This window comes from Leptonychotes weddellii, chromosome 3, assembly GCF_054177405.1.
Source record: "Leptonychotes weddellii isolate Sample4059 chromosome 3, ASM5417740v2, whole genome shotgun sequence".
In the NCBI taxonomy this organism is placed as follows: domain Eukaryota; kingdom Metazoa; phylum Chordata; class Mammalia; order Carnivora; family Phocidae; genus Leptonychotes; species Leptonychotes weddellii.
The window spans coordinates 142,288,296-142,301,454 of NC_138371.1; the positions used below are offsets into that span (position 1 = coordinate 142,288,296).

Consider the following 13,159-nt stretch of genomic DNA (forward strand, 5'->3'; position numbering starts at 1 on the left):
CTCCAAGTCTTGGTTTCAGTTCAGGTCATGATCTCAGGGTCATGGGATCAAGCCCCGCATGGGGCTCCATCAATGTGGAGTCTGCTTGGGATTCTCTCTCTCTGCCCCTCCTGCTGCTCTGCTCTCCTCCTGTACATACTCTTTCTCTCTCTCTCAAATAAATAAATAAAATCTTTAACAACAACAACAAAATCCAGGCAGTCTCCTTGCAAAGTCCATGTTCTTAATCAAATGCTAGCTATCTCTTTGCCAAAATAATCACTGATAAATTGCTGGGAGTAGAACACTGCAATAAGTTAACTCCAAGTTTTACAAATTTACACTATCACAGCAACCCAGAAGATCATTTAACTTTATTGCCATACTAATTCATTAATGCCCCCAGATTAACTCTGTGTACCAAAATCTCCCAAGGAACTAAAATAACTGGCATAAGAATCTTGATCACCAAACTGGCTTCACATAGTGAATTTTTAATACGTAAATACACTACATGTTTTCCTTCCTTCTTAACATCCCATGAGAACTGCCACTTATTAAGCAGTCACCAAGGTTCCACAGGATTCACCTAATAAGTTATTTGACAAGACTGGACATTTTAGTTACAGAAATGAGGCTATTTCTGTGACTCAAGATTCCTGGGGGAACTTTTATTATCTAAAAATCATCACGAGAGCCATGGTGCCTGTTTTTTATTTTATTCAGTGGGTCAAGGAATAAGGGACTCACGGAGTGATTGACAGGGACATTTGTGAGAAAAAATCTTCATGTTTTTATTGCCCCTTCAAGACCAAATTAATCAATGTATGATCAATTTAATTAATGAAATTAATATGCAGGAAAATACGGCTACAATGAAACACTTAAAAGTAATCATCTTATAGTGATGATATTTTGAGTGGTTTCTTTTTATTATTTTTGCTTAGTTTTAGATTTTCTAGATTTCCTGAAATTAGTATTTTTTAATAATGAGATAAAATTGTAAACTTCAAGTTATAATTTTATAGCCTTAATCTTGGATACAAAACCCTTCTAAAATATGGTTTAGTTTTTATTCATTCATTCTCTTGGTACTACAATAGAATGCTAACAAAAGAGGTAAAATTTCTATCCTGATTTTCATAAATGATACTTTCTTCATTTGTAATGAAAATTCATTTGATTGTAGTTGTTACATATACTTTGGACACCTTACTCCATCTTATCAAGTCTACCTAAAATAGTATAACTCTTGATGGACTATATATATATAATTTATTTTTTAAAAGATTTTATTTATTTATTTGACAGAGAGAGAGACAGTGAGAGAGGGAACACAAGCAGGGGGAGTGGCAGAGGAAGAAGCAAGCCTCCTGCCGAGCAGGGAGCCCAATTTGGGGCTCTATCCGAGGACCCTGGGTTCATGACCCGAGCCGAAGGCAGATGCTTAAAGACTGAGCCACCCAGGTGCCCCTACATATTTCATTTAGATTTTAGATTATATTAGTAAGCTTTCTCGGTTGGTAAGAAAATTACCATATTACCACATTTTTAAATAATCTTATTCTAAAAGAAATGAGTTTATTGTTCAAATTTAAACATTTATTTTCACATTCATAATACTACTTTTGAACTTTCCCTTAAATCTCAGAAGTATAAATTATCTTTGCAAACTCTAGCATATATTTCTTCATAAAGCTTTGGTGTAATCTTTGACTCATTAAGCAAGCAAACAAACAAATAAAACAGTTGACTGGTTGGCAGTGTAGGCCATTGATGACTAACATTTGTGGGCAATGATCAATAAGGCAATTTTGAATATTTACCTGATTACTCTTCTTTTAAAAAATATTTTGTTTTAAATTTGACCTTTTGAAGTATTAAATAAGTGTATCATTTTACATAGATTCATGATGAATCCCAAAGCTACAAGTAAGTCCACTATATTGGCAATTAAAATACCACGAGCAGTGTTGACACTTGTATTGCAAGCTTTCAAAATGGCAAACACCTATGGTAATGTTCTCAACAGAAGATATTTACATTATTTCTTCTATTTACACAGTAATTGTATTCTTCAAAAAAAATCCCTGGAAATACTTAATTCATATAAAATACTAAAAATATTTTGTGTTTATATGTAAATTTTACTCTTAGTTTCAAATAATTCTGAATAGTTGATCCACTTACATTAATGCTTGGTTAGACATTTGAAAGTCATGGGTGGAAATGGACAATTTTCCAGTGTGTACAATTAACAATGTTGCAAGAAAGTTGCAATGTAGATAATACAGATTCCCTGGGAAAAAATGGAGAGGATAAAGCAAGTGGATATGACCAGAAACCTGCTGATTTGATGAAATAGAGACCATTAAAAGAGTGTTTAAGGGTCTTGAAAGGAGTTGGGGCTTTATAGTGAAGGGAATGGAAAACCAATTCATAGAATTCCCAGCTTTTTACATAGAAAGATTATAATAGTAGGATGCAGGATAGATTATAATAAAGCAAAATGGAGATGGGGAAAATTTTGAAGGGATTTCAGAATAAGAACTGAGGTCTCAGTCTGAGTTGTGGTTTGTGAATAATTATTGAAGCCATAGGTCATGGAAGTACTGAGTAAATATAGATTATTAAGAGAAGAGAAAAAAGACTAGAACCCTAGGAGTGAAGGGCAGAGGAATGGTGAGAGTAGCCAAGGAAAAACATTGAGAAACATGTTCAGAGAGTCAGGAGAATGAGAAGTTGTAGATTAAAGTGTAATTATCAGTTATTAGTATTGTCATTTAAGTCTGAATATGGTGAAGAAATGGTGTATGAGAAGAGTTGACATAAGAATTTGTTCCTTGGGCAGTTATCCTTTCTTTCTATGATCTGATTCAACATTTCAGTCAAAAGTAGAAAAATTACATAGTTTATTTATTCCCTAAGTTTAGTATGGGAAGAATTTGAGAAAAATGTGAAAAAACTTTCACTAAAATAAAAATTCTTTGTTGACAAATAAAATGAAATATATATTATATACAATATATGAGTTATTACATCTTTTCAACAAGTATAACTTGTTTAATTACACAATGACCAAAATAAATGCATATTCATTACACTAGCTGATTTAGACATCAATTTCCAAAGGTATAGGGGATGTTGGTTTATATTATCTTTGTTTCCACTGGCAAATAAAGGCTGAACAATATAATAAGTGAATTCCTATTTATCAATATTTCTTCCAAATTGATCAAATAATGTAGAGTTGATTACAGTATTTTGTCTATCATGTTACAAGTGATATTTTTCTTTTTTTAGACTATGTTTTCTCTCCACATTAAAAATATCACTTAAAATAATCTTAAATATTAATGTATTTACATGATACATATAGCTAAAAGTACTCATTCTATTTAAGGTAAATCCTGGCTCCTAAGTATGGCTTCAACTAAATTATGACAACTAATTATCTACTTTCATTATATATAAGTAATATTATATAACTACATAATACAATGATATATTAAAAGGGGGAATATTTCACTGGATGTTCAAAAGAGAGAGAGAGAGAAGGAAAAGAAAAGAAAAGAGGAATAAAACTGCAAGTTAGATGCTTACTTGTCATATATTAGCCCAGAGGAAATCTTAACTGCCTCTAATTTATGGCAGAACTTGTGCAAAATAAGCACACCTTGAGATGCACAGAGAATTTATTCAAAATGGGATCTACATCCACATAAATAATGTTTCTGGAGTGAAAATATAACCCCGTTGTAAAATATTTCACATAGTATTATTCCAAAGAATTTTCTTTCAAAATTACAATATAAGGGAGGTTAAACAGGAAATATGTCCAGTAAAGAAAAGAAAGGTCACAAAATATATACAAAATGACATCATTATTAAAATAGAACATATTCAGACTTTGCAGTCATTATTGTTGGAGAAAGTTAAAAAAAAAACTTATCTTGAAGTCCAGATGTTTTCTCATTACTGTCAAAATGTTTTCCCAATAGTTTATTAAATATCAATGATATAGATCATAAAAATGTTCCTATTCATTCCATGAATGACATTGTGTGTTTTGGAAATAATTTCTAGAATTTTTTAATGGAATAGAAGTCCCTATATTTTAATACACAACTACATAATGAGGATAAAACACAAAATTGCATTATAAAGCCCTCTGAGTTTATGAAAGACATTTTATAAAGCTAGTAAAAACAATGTAATAAATCCAGAAGTTATCAGTAATTAATATGTTACTATATTCTTTCTATCCATTGCTATTGGTCTTCTTTCTTTTTCTTTTGTTTTCTTTCCTTTTTGTCAAGCCTCTTATGAGGCATTAAATCAACTGTGAAATCTTTCTTAAGTTCCTTAGTCAAGAGTCCCCTCCTTTGTGGTCTCCAAATAGTCTGGCCAATCCCACCGCACTGAAAACTTTTCCTGCTAGAAAAATATTGTCATATTTAACATTGTCTCACCATCTCTAACAAAGATGCCTGGAAGCTTTTAAAGTATATTTACTGGACTACCTTGGCCTCCATAATTTAATAGTGTTTCATAAATTTCCAATGTTTGCAAACCACATAATGAATGGCCAATATGCCACAAAGAATTTCATACTAAGTTTGATACAAAAGTAAGGAATAACACAGCAGAGATAAAGGGCTCAATAAACAAAACGACAAACAAGACTGATGGAATGAATAGCAGGCTGGAAGAAGCAGAGGAACAAATTAATGATCTAGAAGACAGAGCAAGTAATCAAGCTGAACATAATAGAGAAAAAAGAATTATGCAAAATGAGAATAGATTTAGGGAGCTCAGGGACTCCATCAAATGTAATAACATTCGCATTATAGGAGTCCTGGAAGAAGAAGAGAGAAAAGGGGGCAGAAAATTTATTTGAAGAGATAATAGCTGAAAACTTCCCTAATCTGGGGAAGGTTACAGATATCCAGACCCAGGAGACCCAGAGAACCTCCAACAAAATCAACAAAAGTAGATCCACACCAAGACATATTATAATTAAAATGGCAAAATATAATGATAAAGAAAGAAAATTTAAAAGCATTGAGATGGAAGAAGACAGTTACATATAAGGGAAACCCCCATAAGACTATCAGGAGGTTTTTAGCGGAAACTTTCAAAGCCCAAGACAGTGGCATGATATATTCAAATTGCTGAATGCGAAAAATCTGTAGTCAAATACTCTACCCTGCAATAGAAGGAGAGATAAAGAGTTTCCCAGACCAACAGAAACTAAAGGAGTTCATGACCACTAAACTAGCTCTGCAAGAAATATTAAGGGGGACTCAATGGAAAGGAAAGACCAAAAGTGACAGTATGAAAGTAAGAAACACAAAGCCGTGAAAAAAATGAATATTTTTGTAAAATATCAGTCAAGGAACTCACAAAATAATAGAATGTAAAATATGACACCATATACCTAGAACGTGGGGAGCAGAAGAATAAAGAATGGTTTCAAACTTAAGCGACCATCAACTTAATATAGACTGCTATATGGGGAACATATTATATACAAACCGAATGCTAACCACAAATCAAAACCCACTAATAAGTATGCAAAAAGTAAAGAGAAAGTAATCCAAATATATCACTAAAGAAAACCAGCAAACCACAAAAGAGAAAATACAAGAAAGGATCAGTGAAAATCTTCAAAAACCACCACAAAACAGGTAATAAAATGGCAATAAAGACGTATCTAGCAATAACTAAGTTTGGAGTATAATTTTGTCATGCTCTCTCCTCTTTCTGTATAAGTATATATTCACTCACACACCTATACTCAGGCATACAAATACATGTATATACACAAACACATATATACACAAAACCATTTTTCTGCTATATATTGTTTTCTGCAAAGCTTTTGTTTTATTTTTCCTTTGGTATGACATTATGTCCCAGATATCTTTTGATGTCAGTAAATTATCCTTCTATCACATTTTGGTAGCAGCATAGCACTATATTTTACTTCACAAGTGAGGCTTATAGATAGTTTAGGTAGTCATTTCAGTGACTTACTTTACTAAAATATCTGAAGTGTACTTTATTGTCTAACATCTGTACTTACACATGTATTTCCATAGCACTGATTCCTAAAATTGAGATTGATTTGCTGTGGGGCACCCCGTACTTGCTATTTTAATCAGTATGGCCAAATTGCTTCCAGAATTTACATTCTTAACAACAATTATTGAAATACTGTACTTTACTTCACCTTCCCAATGACTGTTATTAGACTTAAATTTTATTGATTTATTTTTGATAACCTTATAGGAGAAAAGTAAAGTAGCATGTTTGCTCTAATCTTCATTTAATTGTCACTAAAGTTTAGTACTATGGCTTCCTGGGTTTTTATGTTTTGCCACATTTTTAAATTGGTTCACTCATTTTTTTTTAAATAACTTGTAAATCTGGTTCATATTATGAAGAGTAATCTTTTTTAATTAAATGTTTTAAATATTTTCTCCTAAAATGCTACTTGTATTTTGTCTCATACAGCATGGAGTTTTACATACACTATTTATTTTTGACTGGCCATGAAATTGAATGTTGTATGAGGAAGAAACAAAGTAAATGACTTGTTTATTTATTTGTTTACCTTCCTTGCTTTGCTAGCACTTCACAAAAAGATATCTTTGTACAGTCACTTTATGTCAGCTAATTGCAGATGTTCTTGATAACTGGACTCCTTTAATGAAACCACAAACCTAATACAGTTTAGAGTCAACCACAACAATACAATGTAATTAAAGGTCAGGCTCAACTGGACTTAGTGTCTAATCTCATCAGGTGCTTTCTGCCTCTGTAACATTTCTGAAATCCTCCTTTCTAAGAGTCTAAGTGCAGCCATCTCCTAAAGAGATTATTGTGGTGGCCTACAACAATTCTCCCTTCTAGGGTGCCCTTCCTCCAATCAATTAACTACATTCTCCTCTCTTGTCTCAGTAAGACACAGTTCGTAGAATTCTCATACCTAAAAGCTTTCAAAATCTCCTGTTCAATTATAGGAGAAATATTCAAGTTATTATTATGATAACAGAATCCCTTCAGAGATGATCATCTACCAATTTTCCAGCTTTTTATTTGACATTATTTCTCACATACTCCATAATCAAACATACAAACTATTCACAATTCTGAGCAATATTTTGTTCCTCTATGAACTTTTGGAAATACAACTTCTGTGTCTTAGTAATATGTACCTGAACTATAGAATCGGAAGAAATGGCCAACCTTGCCTTGCACCATCATGGGCTAAGCTGGCATTTTGCCCCAAAAGTAGCAAGTATCTGAGGCTTGGATATTCTATTCTTCAATGTTACACTCAATGAAACGAGCTCTGAAAAAAAAAAAAAATGAAAAGAGCTCTGGAAATTTTACTCCTTTTCTATACTAAGTAAAATATTCTTTCAAAGCATCTGCATATCTTACATACAATATTTATGTCCTTCACTTATTTGTAAGGTTTGTTGTTGTTGTTACAGATGATGATGATGATGATGATGATAATTACTATCAAAAGGAAACATGTTTATCTAGTATCTGGGACTGATACGTGTCCAGAACAGATGCTGCCAATTTTCCTTAACTGATTCCTCTTTTTTTTTTTTTTAATATGGAATGCTTCATAAATTTGCATGTCATCCTTGCATGGGGGGCATGTTTATCTTCTCTGTATCGTTCCAATTTTAGTATGTGTGCTGCCCAAGCAAGCGCTGATTCCTCTTTTTTTAACTGACATAATTTGAATTCTATCCATGGCTTTTAAACTGGTTGGTTAGATTGTTGATTTGTGGTTTTTTGTTCAGCTGTGAAGTTGCTTGAGTGGAAAAGATAAATAAGACAGGTGGCAGAAAAATGCGTACTGGGTACATTAGTGACACCAATTTTCTTTACAAATAGATGGAATCCCCAATCACACAGCCAAGGCCAGCTCTGCAGGAGGGTCTAATAGTAAGTTCAGGGGAATGTCTGAGACCTCAACCCAGTCTGGGTACCCAGAGCAAACCAGGGCAGCCTGAGGCAATCTTCAGAGCCCACTGTCCAAAACAATGTACTCAGATATTTCTGTTCTCTATTTGGCGCTGCCTCATCTTCAAGTTTAGGTTACAATTGGTCCAAAAAAAAAAAAAAAAGTTGAATATGTTTCTTTCAGTTCTGCTTCTTCCATTATTTTAGCTTAGCTGATGGAACAAAAGTGGGGTGCCCTCATTTTTCTTATGGCCTAGCCATGTCCTTTCATATCTCCAAAGTAGAATCCACTTTTTCACACAACTCGCCTGCTGGTATAATGATAGAAACTAAAGATATATGTCAAATTGATGCTTCCCTTTTACACTGGACCTAATTTTTACTTGGTTTGGCAGCTTTTTTCTTCAGAGTTTACATCATGAGTTATTATAATTCACTAGCTCAAATGCAGATGAACTTTCTTCTTTGTTCTTTGTTTTTCCATTCATTTGGAGAGTTGTGAAAGGAGTTATGAAAACAGTGCTTACTATCTTTACCAGAATTCCCATTCATTTAAAATGTATGTGAACTTGTCTATCTCTAAACTTTGGAAGACAGTAAGTGAATCCTAGGTTAACCCCACTGTAACAAAATTAAGAAAGTAAATAAATGTTTAAAGACATAAAGCATTAGTCCATTTGTAATTTACAGTGTTATTTTAACAGATATTCAAGCCAAACCCAATGACATGGGTAGAATGCAAGTGACATTCCTAAATTAATGTCACCATGAAGGATTAGGCAACGTTACTTCACGCATATAAGAAAGTAAAAGGGAGTGAAAAATTAATGTAAAAATATCTTTTGGTTGAAAAAATTTAAGAAAGTTAAATTGATGAGTAATATAGCAAGGCGTAAATAGGTTATCTTGGGTATTTGTGTTGTTTTGACATGTTCTTAGAAAATATTAGATTTTACATAAATTTATGACTGTCTTGAGCTCTTTATTTTATGGAGATGTATACAGATATGCCTCTTTATACCAAACATAATCACAGAACAAAGCGTAACAGTGAATTAAAAAAATTCTTGTTCATTGAATTTTTCATTCACAAATGTTCTTAGAAGAAAAAGAGAGAGGTCAGCAAACATAACTGTTCACATATTATCTCTGACACAAAACCGCTCACAAACATTAATTCTCCTCTGTATTCACTCATAAAGTAAAGATTGCACATGAAATAAACAGGAACATTAAATATACAAATACATAAGCAGTCATAAATGTTAACCCCTATCCTATTTTAGCATATTCATAAGTCTATTTCTGCATAACAATTAATGCCTCATGCTGTTTCAGCACCAACTTAGCAGATAATGAGACTTCTGTATGTGAAAATGTAAATGATTTTACTGACCAAGTAACAGGGGACATATATTTCTTTTCCATAAGAAAATCTAGCCAGTAAAGAACTAAAGCAGGGTTGCAATTGCAATAATTTTCTTTGAGATAAATTAAAAACCTCTTTCTTTAGTAAAAAGAAACATTATCAAACACCTTACTAGAAATCTGATAAGATAAAGTTATACAGCAGGTCAAGTCACTTTTATTGTCGGCAACATGATTTATAATGCATGTGTCTTGTAGGACGTCTATTAAGGCAGATATAATCTTATAATCCCCATCCATCAATGTGAGTGCAATAATAGGGTTCTATTCAGCACAGCACAGTCTTGCACAGCAATATCTTAGGCGTTTCAAATGAGCATTTGCTACATAAATATTATTGTATACAGATAGAGAGTTGAATTAATCCAGGCTTAAAATTATTTCTGAAACTATTTCATAGTATTCCAAATGCATGCAACAGATCTTTCTTAAAGTTCTGTTCTCCCTATTTGATGAAACTTGGTCATTTCAAACTCAGTGTGAAGCCAGCCTCTAAATCCTAACCCTGTTCCTATTCTTTCCTTTTCTCAAATATTGTGTGGGATTTTATTCCCCTTTTTTCCTCATTCATAAGCTTAGTCTATTATTTGTTCATTTGCCTGATCATTCAATCAAAACAATATATTTTTCAAGTTGTAGGTGAGGTAGACCAGTAGATTCTAACTTTTAAAAAAACTAATGTCTCATGGAGATTAGGAATAAATAATACACATAAAATGTAATAAGTTCTACAACCGATGTAAGGACAAGGTTATATGAAAGCATAGTAAAAGTTTTCAGGGTGGCTAGGAGATATGTAAGGGAACATTTAAGTTATATTTTAGGGTTGAAAATTAAGTTAGAATTTTGAGAACACATGCAGGAAGAGTAAAAGGCTTAGGTAGAAGGAGAATAGTGTGTAAGGACACAGAGTGATGAAGTATCACGGAATGGTGTGGAGCTGTAAGTATTGAGTATGGCAGGGTAGCAGAGGTCCAGGGAAATCTGGTAATATGGCTGGAAAAGTAGGTAGGCACCAGATTATAAAATCACTGTATGCTAACAGTTTATACTTATTACTGGGGAAACCACTAAAGAATGTTTAGCTGCCAATAGATTTAACCACATTTGGGTTTAAGGAAATTAGCCACCTAACTTAAGAAAATTAAATAATAAAATGTTATTTTTACTCCACTGAAAACTATGACTTAAGCAATTTTTATAAAGGTCGACAACAGGGCACCTGGGTGGCTCAGTTGGTTAAGCATCTGCCTTCAGCTCAGGTCATGATCTCAGGGTACTGGGATGGAGCCCTGCATCTGGATCCCTGGTGAGGGAAGAGTATGCTTCTCCTTCCTCCTTTGCCCCTCCCCCTGCACGTGCTCTCTGTCTCTTTCTCTCTCTCTCAAATAAATAAATAAAATCTTTAAAAAAAAAGCTCGAGAATAAGCACAACTAAAAAATATACATTTAGGGATACATACAGGTGTGATAAATACATTACAAAGAACACATGTATTGAAAACACAAAATTCTTACTATCCTCAAAGAATAATGCTTACCATTGAGGGAACAACAGGTAGAAAGGATTTCATGGAGTGCACAGGTAGAAGTGTACTTAAGAAGTTTGATTTTTAAGTTAGGTACCACTATGGTGGAAAGTTATTTGAGTATTATACTTTATAATATTAATATATATTCTAAGTTTCAAATTTTATAAAATAAACTGCTTAAAATGAATAAACATTTACAAATAAAATATTTGAAAACATTACAAATAAATTTCAAATATTACATTATAAAATATTTATTTTATTTTATTTTTTTATTTTTTTTAAAGATTTTATTTATTTACTTGACAGAGAGAGAGATAGCGAGAGCAGGAACACAAGCAGGGGGAGTGGGAGAGCGAGAAGCAGGCTTCCTGCCAAGCAGGGAGCCCGATGCGGGACTCGATCCCAGGACCCTGGGATCATGACCTGAGCCGAAGGCAGACACTCAACGACTGAGCCACCCAGGCGCCCCATTATAAAATATTTTTAAATGAATTAGATGGGGAGAAAAAGAAATAGAAGCTAATTCAACATCTCAGGTAAGAACAGATGAGAGATTTAACAGAGTAGTGAACTCTAGGCAAAAGGGAAGAAATCAGGTTCAGTCAATGGTAAGAGAGAAAGGAAAACAGTAATGAAGGTGGCCTCAAAATTCAAGGTTAGAGGCACTCTAAAGAAGAAAGTGTTCATTAGGGTCTAACACTGCAGAAAATTGGGACAGAAAAGTACAACTGGATTTTCAAACTGTGGGGGTCATTGGTCCATTTGGCCATAGCTTTCCTATGCCTTAGTGGAGACTGAATCCATAGTGCAATGCGGATTCAAGAATTTCTACTTCGGAGTTGCTTAGAGGTGGTGATCTGGTTTGGAGGGCAGGTGCTAGGGTTCTTGTGTTGATATTGTGATTATAGGAAAACTTCAAATTTTTCAGTGTCAACTACAGATCAAAAACATTACATTGTTAAGATGCTTTTATTTACACTTACATTGCTTTTTAAAATGCCAGTTTTTGAACAGAATCATCATCATCATCATCATTGTTAGGGCTATTATATCGCTCTTTGAGGTGATTTTAGGAAGTGTTGATGGGAAGAGAGATTCTCTTTTGGCACTAAAATAGTTGAAGAGGAATCAGGAAATAAGATGGAGAGTTAGTGAGAGGCAATATAGTGCAATGGTTAAAGTTATAGACTTAGAAGCTAGTTCCCCTAATCTGAATTCTGGCTCATACTCAGAACGAGTACAGTTCAGTGAGTTAATTAACTTTTCTTTGCCTCAGTTTCTTTGACAGTAAAGATACTATCTCAAAGCATTGCTAGGATTAAAATAGTTAATATATAATACTTAGAATATTATCTGTCTTATAGTAATCTGTTCTAATTTTTAATATTATTTTGGTGAAATTGTAAAGAAACTGTAATTGCTTGTCCTTTCTGCTCTCTATGTAGCTAAGAAATATTATGCGACACTTGTAAATAAGATACATGGATGACTGTATATCATTTTAATGTTATATTGGAACATGAAAGTCACCATTAAAGAATTATTTAATTTTCTAAGAGAATATACATTTGTTTGATTTACCATTTCTATTGATTAGAGATTAAGCTCTGTGAAATTACATATTAACTTGCAGAATAATGATAGTTGCAAATAATTTCTGCCTGTGGAAAAGAGAAACAATAATGCTTAAAGTTCAATGCCTTGTAGGACATTAACTGGCTTTGTCTTTAACTTTGCAAGTTTATTTCAGCATTCTTATTCTTAGTGACTTTGGTCTCTTTAAACTAGTTTACCACCCTGCTGATACTCTCATTCATAAGAAAAATTATATGGCATGTGCTCAATATATATTTGTGTGACTCATGATTTTTTGTTTGTATTAGCATTATGTTTTAACTTTGGAAAATGTTTGTTTATAAGTCACTTTTACCTATTTCCCCATCTTATATAGTAGTAGTAAGCCAGTATAAAATAAGGTTCAATAAGAAATTTAGTGGTGTTGAAAGGATACAATCCTTATCTGGATATGGAAATATCATTATAATATTTGGGGAGCTTATTTCTTACATATTAGGAACAGTCAAGCTGCCCCAATTACTCAGGTAACCATTGCTTCTATATTTTGTTCCAAAATATGAAGGCCTGGGGACTTAACATGCCCTAAAGCTTTAACATCTTTCTACAGCTTGCTGTCCTCTTTATGCCTATTGAAACATTCAGGGGCT

The 13,159-nt window shown here is 33.1% G+C and overlaps 1 protein-coding gene and 1 non-coding gene across 2 annotated transcripts in view; both read right to left on the bottom strand.

Annotated features, from left to right (window-relative positions):
• Positions 1–13,159, bottom strand: part of KLHL1 (kelch like family member 1) — a 197,156-nt gene that overhangs the window by 133,774 nt on the left and 50,223 nt on the right. The window lies entirely within an intron of this gene.
• On the bottom strand, positions 7,610–7,716 carry LOC115940806 (U6 spliceosomal RNA). The gene has a single exon (XR_004075534.2). It is a non-coding gene; the product is annotated as a U6 spliceosomal RNA (small nuclear RNA).